The sequence below is a fragment of the Malaya genurostris genome, chromosome 3 (assembly GCF_030247185.1).
Source record: "Malaya genurostris strain Urasoe2022 chromosome 3, Malgen_1.1, whole genome shotgun sequence".
In the NCBI taxonomy this organism is placed as follows: Eukaryota; Metazoa; Arthropoda; class Insecta; order Diptera; family Culicidae; genus Malaya; species Malaya genurostris.
The window spans coordinates 155,721,501-155,733,765 of record NC_080572.1 but is presented as its reverse complement, the minus strand read 5'-3'; the positions used below and the strand labels follow the sequence as shown (position 1 = coordinate 155,733,765).

Sequence of the window (12,265 nt, the reverse complement as noted above, 5' to 3'; positions counted from 1 at the left end):
CTGGCTCGCAATGTGAAAAAGAAAATATTGATATAGAACACTTTTTTATACTAGTATGAGTGTCGTCTCGAAATTTGCCGTGCGAAACAAGGTTGTCACACATGCAGATTAATCTGTATTTTACTTCTCCTTTATCTTTATATTCACGCAAAATTACGCCGATGATAGTTGAATGGGATTTCAATATAGATGCCTCAAAACAAGATAATATTGAATTCATTGATTTCATGAGCAACTATATGAAGTTGGATATGAAATCTGTTTCCTTCACCCTTGGGAGCACATGTATTGATCTCGTATTTGCTAGGAACATCAAGGTAGAAAGCCGTAGATACACATTTTAAAAAAATCCTGTGATTTTACATTTTATTAGATGCACATAAATGGAGCGTCGCAGCTCACGCAAATTTACGTGGAAGAACATTTAATATTGTGTCTAAAACTCCATGACATGAAATTTATTGAAATAAAAAAATAGAATACTGATAGCAACCGCCGCGACTTGAACCGAGAATCATCGACTGAGCCACAGAAGCATGCATCTGCTTGGCTGGTGAAAGGTGCATTTGAATTCATACAGTCGCACCTGCTAGCAGAACGCAAGTTACAGTCGAAACCAGTAAAATTCAAGCTCATCTAACATTAAGTCACTATAAATAAAATTTTCCGTCATTTGACAAATTAGGTCTTTATGAATTACATCGTATGACGGATTAAGTCACCTGTAAAATTCAATTTTTTAGTGTATATATCATACTTTTCATATCACAGTCATGTGGTATCATTGATCAACTAAGCGAATTAATGTTTTCTTTATTGGAAGATTATAATCAGTATCGCACCCACGAACAACAGGTCAGCTTGGAAATAGATGACGGAAGTCAGCGGCATCCATCGGAATTCGAATTCAACTCATCACTCTCCAACACGAACGCCTTCATAAAAGGTTCGTTTCAGAGCCACCATTATTTTATTATAATGAACAATACTGGTTATTTCATAATATTTGTGTTTCAGAATGTTTAATGTAACTAATTTGTACTTTAGTTTAGGTGCATCGTTTGAAATTCTAGTAGTGAAAAAGGGGAATGCTTGCATAATTCATGCAATTGATTAACTAATTGATATTCGGAAGTGTTAAGGAACATGTCAGTTGTTTTCGTATTCACGACATCCCGTTATGTTTCTGACATTACCCACCCGCCTTGTTACTTATATCATGAATGTATTGAAGCCGTCAAGAGATGCCAGGTAATACAATAAGTTTAGAGAGCAAAAACGAAAAGATCGCGCCAATTTTCAAAAGTCTATAATTTCTGACGAATGTCTGCAAACAACCGAAGTTTCAAATGTCTATAAAAAGTCTTTAGACGAAAACAGTTTTCCATGTTAACCAAGAAATTTTATAATTTTTAGTCAAATTTGCAGACTTGCCATCTCTGCATATCATAGACAATTTTTCGCGATTTGTCGAAAAAATGGGGTGCCGATAACCTTGGGGTGCCAGTAACCGACATTTTGAAAATGACGAAAAAAAACTTTGGTACAAGCGTCTGTTTGCTTTGGTATTCGGCACAAAAAGAGCGTGCTGCTATTACACACACACATGATATTTGTCGAAATGACGCTATCTGCTTTCTCTGAAAAGTTACGGTGGGGTGCCGGCAACCGAACATCTTCCCCTACATAAAAAATGACACGAATTTATGTATTGGGCATTGTGTGGGGTTCCAGCGTTGTACGTCTCCAAAATGCAGAAATTGGAGCGAAAAGGTTGACATTACACAGATACTCTCGCGAGTTCTACCCTTCTCCTAATTCGCCCAAAGACTCAAGAAGATTAATGGAGTTCTAGGTTAAGTACTCTGCGCCGCATAGAGGTTCATTCGTGCGTGCTGTAAAATATATGATCGATTAAATTCATTCATGCCTGCCTGGGTAGCATGTTGCATGGGAGTAGGGTTTGGAGGGTGGATGCGGCGATGGCACCTCCATGTATCGTGACACCGGTATTCAGCGTATAAGTACGATGAGAGGGAAAGGTAGATCAAACTCGGAAAAAAGGACGACTATTGAAAGCAACGCGACCGCCATTGATAATCTGTCGGTCTGGAATTAGTTCCCCAACCACGCCATCATCGGTCGTCCACCGTTGGATGATGCACCGACGCCAACACTCCGCCATTTTACGTAAATCCATGGTAGTAAGTACGTTCCGATTATTTTCTACATGCGCATGTTAGATGAACCGTGATCATGACACAAAATACGCAAAGACTCTAAGGCCGCCCTAAATAAAAATATGCACTCAAATGAGATAAATGTACTGCACTATATGAGATAAATGTACTGCAAGAGGTAGAGCACTCGATGAGAAGTCACATCAGTGGGGAAGATAGCAAGGACTGCAAAGGCAGTATGTGAAAAGTTAGCTAACGAAATATAACGTGTTCGAATTTCGTAGAGTAAAGTCTTTTTTCGTTGTAATAGTGAACGATAAATTGTGTAACATCATTTTTCAGTTAGTTTTCCCCTCTCTAAGTTTTTTTATTGTCGTTGATAAAACCTATACACTGGAAAATGCAGCCGCTAGGAAACCTAGATGAGGTGTTATTTATTTTAATGTTCTGGTGACGGGATTCTCTCGTTTTTTCAGAAGTTCGTTCATCGTTTTTGTGTTGCATGTGATTGGGTTGCCCCATGCTTAAACTCCCGCTTCTGAATCTAGATCAGACTGTGGCGAGATGGACTATTAGAGCAATGCCTATAATGCGACTGGCATCTGCGTTCTTCTTTATCGACTGAAGTAGTTGAAATGTTTCAGACTCGGAGTCTGTGGAGGTCTCTCGTGTAGTTATTGGTGGCCATCAAATTGGCGCCCAACGTGTGGCTGTCGGAATCGGAATCGTTCGAATGGAAAGTGGATGATTATGCGCCACTCCCGAAGGAGATCATCCACCAAGGTGGCTTTGTTCAGCTATTAAGACGTTCTCCCGAAAGACGGGTCGTTTGGTAATTCGGAACCGGTTAAACCACAGTCTATTTTTAGCATTGTGAGATGATCTTTGCTGCACACTCACTTATCGACCTAGCTAACTGCACGAGAAAAAGGGAAATTTATTGAATATTACTGACTATAGAATCTCACGCTGTTTCATCGGCAACCTTTAATCTCATACCGCGGTGCCAATAATTCGCGATTAACTCCTACCTCTTCCACGAACCAGAACAAAGTGAACGTCCAGAATTGTGGAATCCTCAGTCTAGGCATCAGAATAAGTCTTCGGTCCCGAAACAGTTGATTATTCCACGAAGTGAATAATTTCCGTCTAGCTATTTTATACCGAAGCCATTTTGATCTACATCGAGAGCATTGTCTTTACCCAAGAAGCACAGTGATCTACCTTTCCCTCTCATCGTACTTATACGCTGAATACCGGTGTCTTTTTACATGAAAGTACCAGCACCGCATCCACCCTCCAAACCCTATCCCCATCCAACATGCTACCCAGACAGGCAAGAGTGATTGCTACCGCCGCATCCACCCCTTAAATCATATTTTTAATCGATCATAGTTTTTACAGCACGCACGAATGAACCACTATGCGGTGCAGAGTTCTCAATCTAGAACTCACTTAATCTTTTCGAGTCTTTGAGTGAATTAGGAGAAGGGTAGAACTCGCGAGAGTATCACTACCACTATACGCGGCTGCTAGTACGAGGGGCTCTCTCTTACTATTTCAGATATTTATCTATGTAATGTCAACCTTTTCGCTCCAATTTCTGCGTTTTTGTTACGTATATCGTTACATAATTTCCTGCTATTTTTTCGAAAATTTGATTGATTTCTTACTTTAGTTGCAGGAATCAATCAAATTTTCGAAGGGCAACTGTTTAGATAAATCAAGGTGACTATTGTGGTTTTGGAGTCATAAGTTTTCATCGTAAATAAATTGACTCCTCTCTATTTCCAGGTATGGTTAGTCTACCAACCTGCTACTAACCATCAACGTTTCTCTACTCCGGTATCCAGCAAAATCAATAAGTCCTTCCTTTCAACATTTAACAAAACTCCGACGCATTTGCAACACATCACAAGAAATTCTTTTTCCTGACTATTGAGTGAATCATTTCAGGCTTTTGATGCTGGCAATTCCTTCCATACTTACATTCCATCTATACTTGACTAGACCATCCTCAACCCCTGATCATTTCTGGGTTAGGTAAAGTTATTCTTTAAAATATACCAATAACATACTAGTAAGTTTGGTTTTTCCTACCTCGGCTCAGTTTCCGGGAAAATAGGATCAACAATACTCACTACACTGGCTGTGAACTGCCGAAAAAAAAAACAAATCATTTTGATAAAAATTTCTCCACAATCCCCAGGCTCAAAATTCCTCAGAGAACCTCTTTGACCGCCGAATGGTTTCGACTAAAAGATTCTGTTCCCATATAATTACTTATAAATAAATCAACGAGCATTCAGTCACCCCTTGCATACTAATCATTCTCTCTTTCCATTCATTCTACTACCAACCGCGTAGCAAAAGAAATTCTCATAATCTAGCAGACAGAAAAAAGAGTTCCTACTTGATGGCGATAATTGTTTACCAAACCGGTCGCCGTATTCGGACTTGGAAAGTTCAGACAACTAACTATTAATACTACTATAGACAAAAAGACACTTTAATGGCAAACTTCACGCGACTCGCTTTACGCTTCCCAGGGAACACATCCATACTGTTCACAGGTCATTGCCCCGCCTTGTTCAAGGTTACGTGAATCGCCCTACTGTAACGGATTCATTATAAATCTTCAAATTTACTGCAATAAAACCAACTATTATCACATACAGGGTTTCTTAGTTATTTATTGTCGAAGTAACCTATCAACCCCACAGGTGTTTTATTCTGTACTGTTTTCTCCGTAGAGATACATAGGTTGTAAACCTTTCTATTTATTTACTTTCGATACAGGACGATGCATTTTCTTTAGTTGGCTAGCAAAGAAGACACCATTAATTTTCCCCATGTTATCTTCCATCACGTAAGTGTTTGCACCTATTACCTCTACTCTACTAATGGTTCTGCCTTCGCTTCTAGAAGGCATGTGCTACGACTTTTGCTGACACTGGCAATGGTCCTACAAAGTCCAGGGTTACGAATTACCCTGGATACTCTACCACTTTTTGAGTCCCCATCGACGATGTGACGTTTAGGTTTCCAGCGTTGCTGGTTTGACATTTCATGCATTCTCTACAGAATTTTTTTAACCTGTTCGTTCATCTCTGGCCACACATACCGTTCCTTAATAGCCGATAACATCTTTCTGCCCCAAAGTGTGCTTTATTATGCTCGGTATGAGCGATGTTGGTCCGTTTCGCCTCCGGTGGAAATCGTTTCCAGGCGAACCGCGGCCAGAATCTTATTTACAACATACGAGAGGTCTAGCAGCGCTACTGAAATGGGCTCTAATGACCGTGACAGGCAGTCTGCTGTTATATTTGCTTGCCCTTGCGATACTCTAGTTCGATATCGTACGATTGGATGCGAAGTGCCCATCTGATAAGCTTCGCGTTTCCTGAGTCAGCACTAATTCTGAACAGCCAGAGTAAACTTCTAGAGTCAGATTTTTTTCACGTGGGTTCCCACGTGAAACTGCCAAGCATTCCTTCTCTACCGCCGCATACTTTCGTTGCGCGGAACTGAGCTTCTTGCAAAAATAGCTTAATAATTATTATTACCTTTCCTGTACCTGTATCAAAGCGGCTTCTACTGCATTATCGGACGCATCAGATTCGATGACGAATTGTCTTGAAAAGTCGGGGTTAGCTAAAATGACCGCTGACGTCAGTATCACTTTCAATTCGACGAACGCTTTCTCCACTTCCTCAGACCAAGTTAATTTCGTTCCTTCCCTTCTTTAAGAGATCGGTTATCGGTGCTGTTATTCTACTGTACTGGAGAATAAATTTCTGGTAGAATCCAGCAAGACCAACGCTTACAGGCCCTAAATTTGTGGTAGAATCCAGCACAACGCTCACAGGCCCTAGTTGTCGTTCCCAGTCTTCCACATCCATAACAAAACATTACTTTCTACTGACTGGCTTCTACGAGATGGCTCGATGACATTCAACATTGCCGATCCGTCTCTGTCACGCTCGTCCACTTCCACATTGTTCACATGCCTGCGAGTGGGTCCCTCGCCATACATTTGAAATGATTGATCTGCTGCATCAATGCGATAGTTCAATGAAATCTGATGTTGCAAGTCTAACACTTCAATAGTTGAAATTTTGGTTTTATAGTTGTTCCCGAACAGGCAACAATTTCAACAAACTCTTTTATTTATAATTAAGTTGGTTAAATTTTTCCTGCCGGTAATATTTTCTTCAGTAAACGTACGACAATCAATTCACAGTTCATTCTAAGCTACTTACGTTTAGTGATTTTCTTTAGATCAAATTTTGTTCCTACCGGTAAATTATAAGGTACGGTGCAAGTATCAAACTCCTGCATTGTATAATTTAATTTAGTGTTAGGTATATAATTCATATTTTTATACTTATATTTGAAGTTCTACCTTAGATCTGTGATTACGTTCACCTGTGTTATTACAGTTGAACACTCGAGTGATGCAGAAACTAGCTACGATACATCTTAGATTAGGTTCAACAGTTACTTTTTACATATTTATTCTTAACCAGCCTCTATGAATTCACTCAGCCGTACTATTAGTTTTAGAATTTCTATTTAAGCGCACTATAAATATAACTATAACGTTTTACTGGCCAAAACTATCAAATAGAGAGAAAAAAAAACTATTACGGCCTATTCTGCTGGTTCACCTTCTTGGTTCTGTTTTTTAATCTATACCGTTGACAGTCGTTAACGGCGTCAGACTTTGTCACTGGCGTCGTTTTTAGATGGGGTTCAACAGACGATGGAGGCGTGTTCGCACCTTGCGTAACAATCCCCCCCAGTACGCAATCCGTAGGTTGCTGCATACTATATGTTACGCCGACATCCAAAACTGCGAGCTTAACTGCTGGGCGTTCATATACGTTGAACAGGATCTGAACTGTAGCACTGCGAACTTGGCCGTCCTTTAACTTAACATCTATGACACGTCCTTTTGACCAGGAATTCCGTGGGAGATCTGAATCAGCAATGACGACAATAACACCTATCTCTATAGGCTTGACTGGGTAGTGCCATTTTGTGCGGCGGTTTATCGACGGCAAGTACTCTTGTAGCCATCTCTTTCAGAAGAGATTAGCGTGAGCTTGCGATGCTTTCCAAGTATTTGTAAGTGTGGCAAGGCTCTCACGATATGATATTAGTGGCTTCGAACCATTAGAGGATCCCATTAAAAAGTGGTTAGGTGTAAGAGCTTCGCTTTCTTCGTCTTCGATTGGTACATAAGTGAGGGGGAGCGAGTTTATGGTGTTTTCAATTTCCACGAGTGTGTTCCTGAGAATTTCGTCTGTTGGAAGCCTTGGAAGCTTCATGTTATTAAGAATCTTCTTCACAGACTGCACCAACCTTTCCCAGCTTCCACCCATATGAGGGCTACTCGGCGGTAAGAACGACCACTTAGTATCTGGAGTCACAATCTCTTGCATGATCTTATCTTGATCAAACAAACGGACTGCTTTTGACAACTCTCGATTGGCACCAACAAAATTCGTGCCCCGATCGCTGATGTATTCTATTGGTGTACCACGCCTGGCAATAAAGTTCCTCAGAGCCATGATACAGGAGCTAGTGTTGAGCGTGTGGGCGATTTCAATGTGCACAGCGCGTACCACCAGGTATGTTATAAGCACACCCCACCTTTTCTCTACTCGTCTGCCAATAACAACCTGTAATGGGCCGAAGTAGTCGACTCCAGTATAGGAAAATGGTCGAGAATATGCTGCAAGCTGAATTCGTCTAATTGAGCTTGCTTGTAGATGACGTACTCAGCTTCCTGTAGTTCTTGCTGTTTGAGAACGCCTGCCGTTAGGGTACAACATTGTCGTTTTGCTAGGATGTTTTTGTAGAAACGTAGCACATACGCAACAACCCTAATGAGTTTCCTCCAATTAGAATATTTGGAGAAATTTATGACGGGACTACGAACTGCATGCACGCTCACCGATACGGTCAACTCGGTTGTGGTTGTTCCATAATCGGCTGGCTGAGATGGCCACTCACATTTCTGCTGCCACAGAAAATTCGGACCTCTAAACCAGCGGCTAGACGGTGAGAGGTCGGGAATCCTTTGCCACGTCGTTCCTTCATCGGCTACGTTTAATTTTGTAGGTATCCAGAACCACTCAGAAAGGTCTGAGTTCCAACCCTTGCACCGACGAACTTGTTGTACTTTCTGTGATCTGAACGTATCCAGCAGAGGACATCTCTTGAATGAGTCCAGAAAAAACGTTTTTGCACCGGTATGCAGTGGGTTTCTCCAATCATAATCGCCAAACGCGTTCCAATTACAGCTGCTTGGAGCTCTAATCGGGGAATCGAGACGAATTTTAAAAGGTGCGACACGATTTTTCGCTGTAACGAATGCACATTCTATCGTCTCATTTTCTTCATATCGGAAATACGTAACAGCAGCCTATTTATTCTCGCTTGCGTCTACGAATACGTGTAGATGAATATCGTTGGATTGTATTGACGATGTTGTTTTCGTTCGATAGCACCGAGGAACGGAGACCTGTTCAACATTGTTCAATACGCTTAACCACGTTTTCCACTTTGTACACTGTTGACCGGTTATCATCTCCTCCCAATCCACGTTAAAGCGCCAAAAATCTTGAAGGAGGACTTTAATGAACATCAACACGTTTGCGAGAAGGCCTAGCGGATCGTAAACCGACATGAGTGTACGCAAAACTTCACGCTTTGTGGGGGCTTGCTCTCCAGATAATAACTCCTGTCTGCAGTGTTTGGGGATTCTGAAGGTAAATGTGTCTCTGACGGTGTCCCACCACATGCCCAGAATTTTCTCTGTCGCCAACTCGCCTGACTTGTTTAAATCCTTCTGTGGTGAGGTTTGCGCGCCCATAGCGCCTACCACCATCTCCGAGTTTGACAGCCACCCTCGAATCTCAAAGCCACCTTCAGAGTGTATGAATTGTACGTTTTGCGCCAGAGATACTGCCTCTTCTTCTGATTCTACTTATAGCATATCATCCATGCACGTTCCTTTACAAATTGCCTCAACTGCTTCCGGAAACTGGGTTTCAAATCGTTCTGCGTTTTGTTTTTTTACATACTGTGCGCAGCTTGCACCGAACTTCATTACCTGCATAACGTAAGCCGTCGGAGTTTTTCCTGGTATTGCTTCAGTCCAAAGAAATCTTTGGCAGTGCTGATCTTCGCTGTTGATTCGAAATTGATGGAATATCGCGGATGCCATCTGATATTGCTACACGATATTCGCAGAACCGTTGGAAAGTCTTTTACATCTTTGTTGATTCAGGTATGTATTTATGCGCGGGGTAGATGTTACCATTGGAGATTGTCCAACATCTTTATAAGTGGGTATTAGAAACTGAAGGCCTGGAACTACTGGATGTGAATGGCATGTTGTCGGAAACGTTGTCGCCGTGGTTGGTTGATGAGACGTTCGAATATAAGTCGGAATCGTTGATGAAGTAGGTTCTTTCAGATTATGGCCAAAAAACGAGTTTTGACAGGGCGCGGTTACCAGTTTAGTACCGCTAGAAATATTACATTCGGTATATCCAGCACCTGGTAAATGAGACTGCTGCGTATTTCTATTCCCAAGTAGGACGGCATTACTGATACTCTGCTTTACAGCAGAGGGATTTCCTTGGGCATAACTGTTGGGCACATGCTCACGACACGACACTACTAACGATTTTTGAAAGGTTTATCATACACCGGAAAAGGTGTTCCCTCCACTGTTTCAAATCCTTCTTGTCCCATGTCTTCTGTTCTGCAAAGCCAATCTTCGACTTTCTTCAAGCTTCCAGTCGTCATAGACTCCGAATCACTCATCTCCAACAGCTCAATTTCTAGAGCCAGCTGCTCTTCTAGTTGCTTTTTTTCTAGCGCCTGCCTTGCATAAAGCCCTTTCTTTTGTAGCTCTCCCTTTTGTAGTTTTGCGGAACGCTTTGATGTCTTGGAATAGGTCTTGCTACTTGAGTGGATTGAGTTCTCTGTAGGTATTATACTACTCTGCTTATCCATTTTTGAGATATTGACTGTATTACCCGATATAACGAAATGTTGCTTTGACGGCTTTGGAATCGCTCCTAGTTTTTTGCTAGGCAGTTTTCCGAGTGCTCCGGACTCCACTATAGCTACATCCGACTGCGAACTACACTGTTGCAACTGTAACTCCGCTTTCGACGACTTATATAGCTCCAGTCTCGGTCCTGTATACTGTCCTCCACATTAACACATTCGTAGTGGAACCACACGTCACACTCATCGCACAGCACCATACGGCTATTATCCAGCCGTTGGCACGTACCACATCCGGCCCCCTCAACATTCGGAGAATTTCCTCTTTGGACCTGTTTGTCCGCATTTACTACGCTTCTGTTTGACATTCCGGAATAAACGAAAAATTTAATTTGTTCCCGAACAGGCAACAATACGATAAATAATGATATTTCCGAAAATTTCAACAAACTTTTTTATTTATTATTAAGTTGGTTAAATTTTTCCTTCCGGTAATATTTTTATCAGCAAACGTACGACAATCTGTTCATTCTAAGCCACTTATGTTTAGTGATTTTCTTCAGTTCAAATTTTATTCCTACCGATAAATGATAAGGTACGGTGCAAGTATCAAACTCCTGCATAGTATAATTTAATTTAGTGTTAGGTATATAATTCATATTTTCATACTTATATTTGAAGTTCTACCTTAGATCTGTGATCATGTTCACCTGTGTTATTACAGTTGAACACCCGAGTGATGCAGAAACTAGCTATGATACAGTCCTGCGATGCATCTTAGATTAGGTTCAACAGTTACTTTTTACATATTTATTCTTAACCAACCTCTATGAATTCACTCAGCCGTACTATTAGTTTTAGAATTTCTATTTTAGCGCACTATAAATATAACTATAACGTTTTAATGGCCAAAACTATCAAATAGAGAGAAAAAAAAACTATTACGGCCTATTCTGCTGGTTCACCCTTCTTGGATTTGTTTTTTAATCTATACCGTTGACAGTCGTTCACTGCATCAGACTTTGTCACTGGCGTCGTTTTATAGATGGGGTTCAACAGACGATGGAGGCGTGTTCGCACCTTGCGTAACAATAGTGTTGCCGCATATTGTCCCATATAAACTCGAATTTTCTACCCTTCGAAAGTGGTTTGGAGAGCAGCTTATTCAACAATTTCTGTCACAACTGAAATAGAGGACTCTCCCCGCTGCTATTTCCTTTCATATATTCTCTGACGAATTCCCTGGTCTCTCCGGGCCTCGGCTCAAAAGTCGGTTTTCACAGTGATTGCATAACCCTTATATATGTTATGAGAAAGGCAAAAAAGGTGGAATTCACTAAAACTAATCACTGTTACTTGTTACTGTTAATAAATTTTATAATATTCAACACGAGAGGGAATTTTCCTATTTCCATAAAACGAAATGTCTTTTTACCGGAACTAAAAAATTATCCCCTCTGTTAAAATATATAAGACCCCACGTTGGGCGCCAAATTGTAACCGGGGGCTGTCGGATTGGGAATCGTTCGAATGGAAAGTGGATGGTTTTTGCGCCACTCCCGAAGGAGATCATCCACCAAGGTGGCTTTGCTCAACTATTAAGACCGTCTCCCGAAAGGCGGGTCGTTTGGTAAATTGGAACCGGTTCTAAAACGACTCGACTGTCCCGGACAACTTCAGATGGCCACTAATAACTACACGAGAGCCCTCCACAGACTCCGAGTATGAAACACTGGAACTACTTCATTCGATGATGAAGATCGCAGATGCCAGTCGCATCATCGGCACTGCTCTAATAGTTTACCTCGCCACAGTCTGATCTAGTTTAGGAGCGAGGACAGAAACATGGGGTTAACCCGACCACACGTTATACATAACAATAAACGAACTTCTGTAAAAACATGAGAATCCCGTCACCTGAACATTAAAATAAATAACACCTCATCTAGGTTTCCTAGCGGCTGCATCTTCCAGCGTATGGGTTTATTCAACGACAGTAAAGGAACTTAGAGGGGGGAAAACTAACTAAAAAATGATTTTACAGAATTTATCGT

At 41.2% G+C, this 12,265-nt stretch overlaps 1 protein-coding gene across 11 annotated transcripts in view; it reads left to right on the top strand.

Annotated features, from left to right (window-relative positions):
• LOC131434603 (glutamate receptor ionotropic, NMDA 3A-like) overlaps window positions 1-12,265 on the top strand; it is a 646,413-nt gene that overhangs the window by 105,666 nt on the left and 528,482 nt on the right. The window contains exon 4 of one of the 11 annotated variants that reach the window (XM_058601475.1): window positions 824-946. The exons of the other annotated variants lie outside the window; for them this stretch is intronic. The gene's annotated coding sequence lies outside the window, so the exon portion shown is untranslated. The remainder of the gene's footprint in view (window positions 1-823; window positions 947-12,265) is intronic. 11 annotated transcript variants of the gene reach the window in all.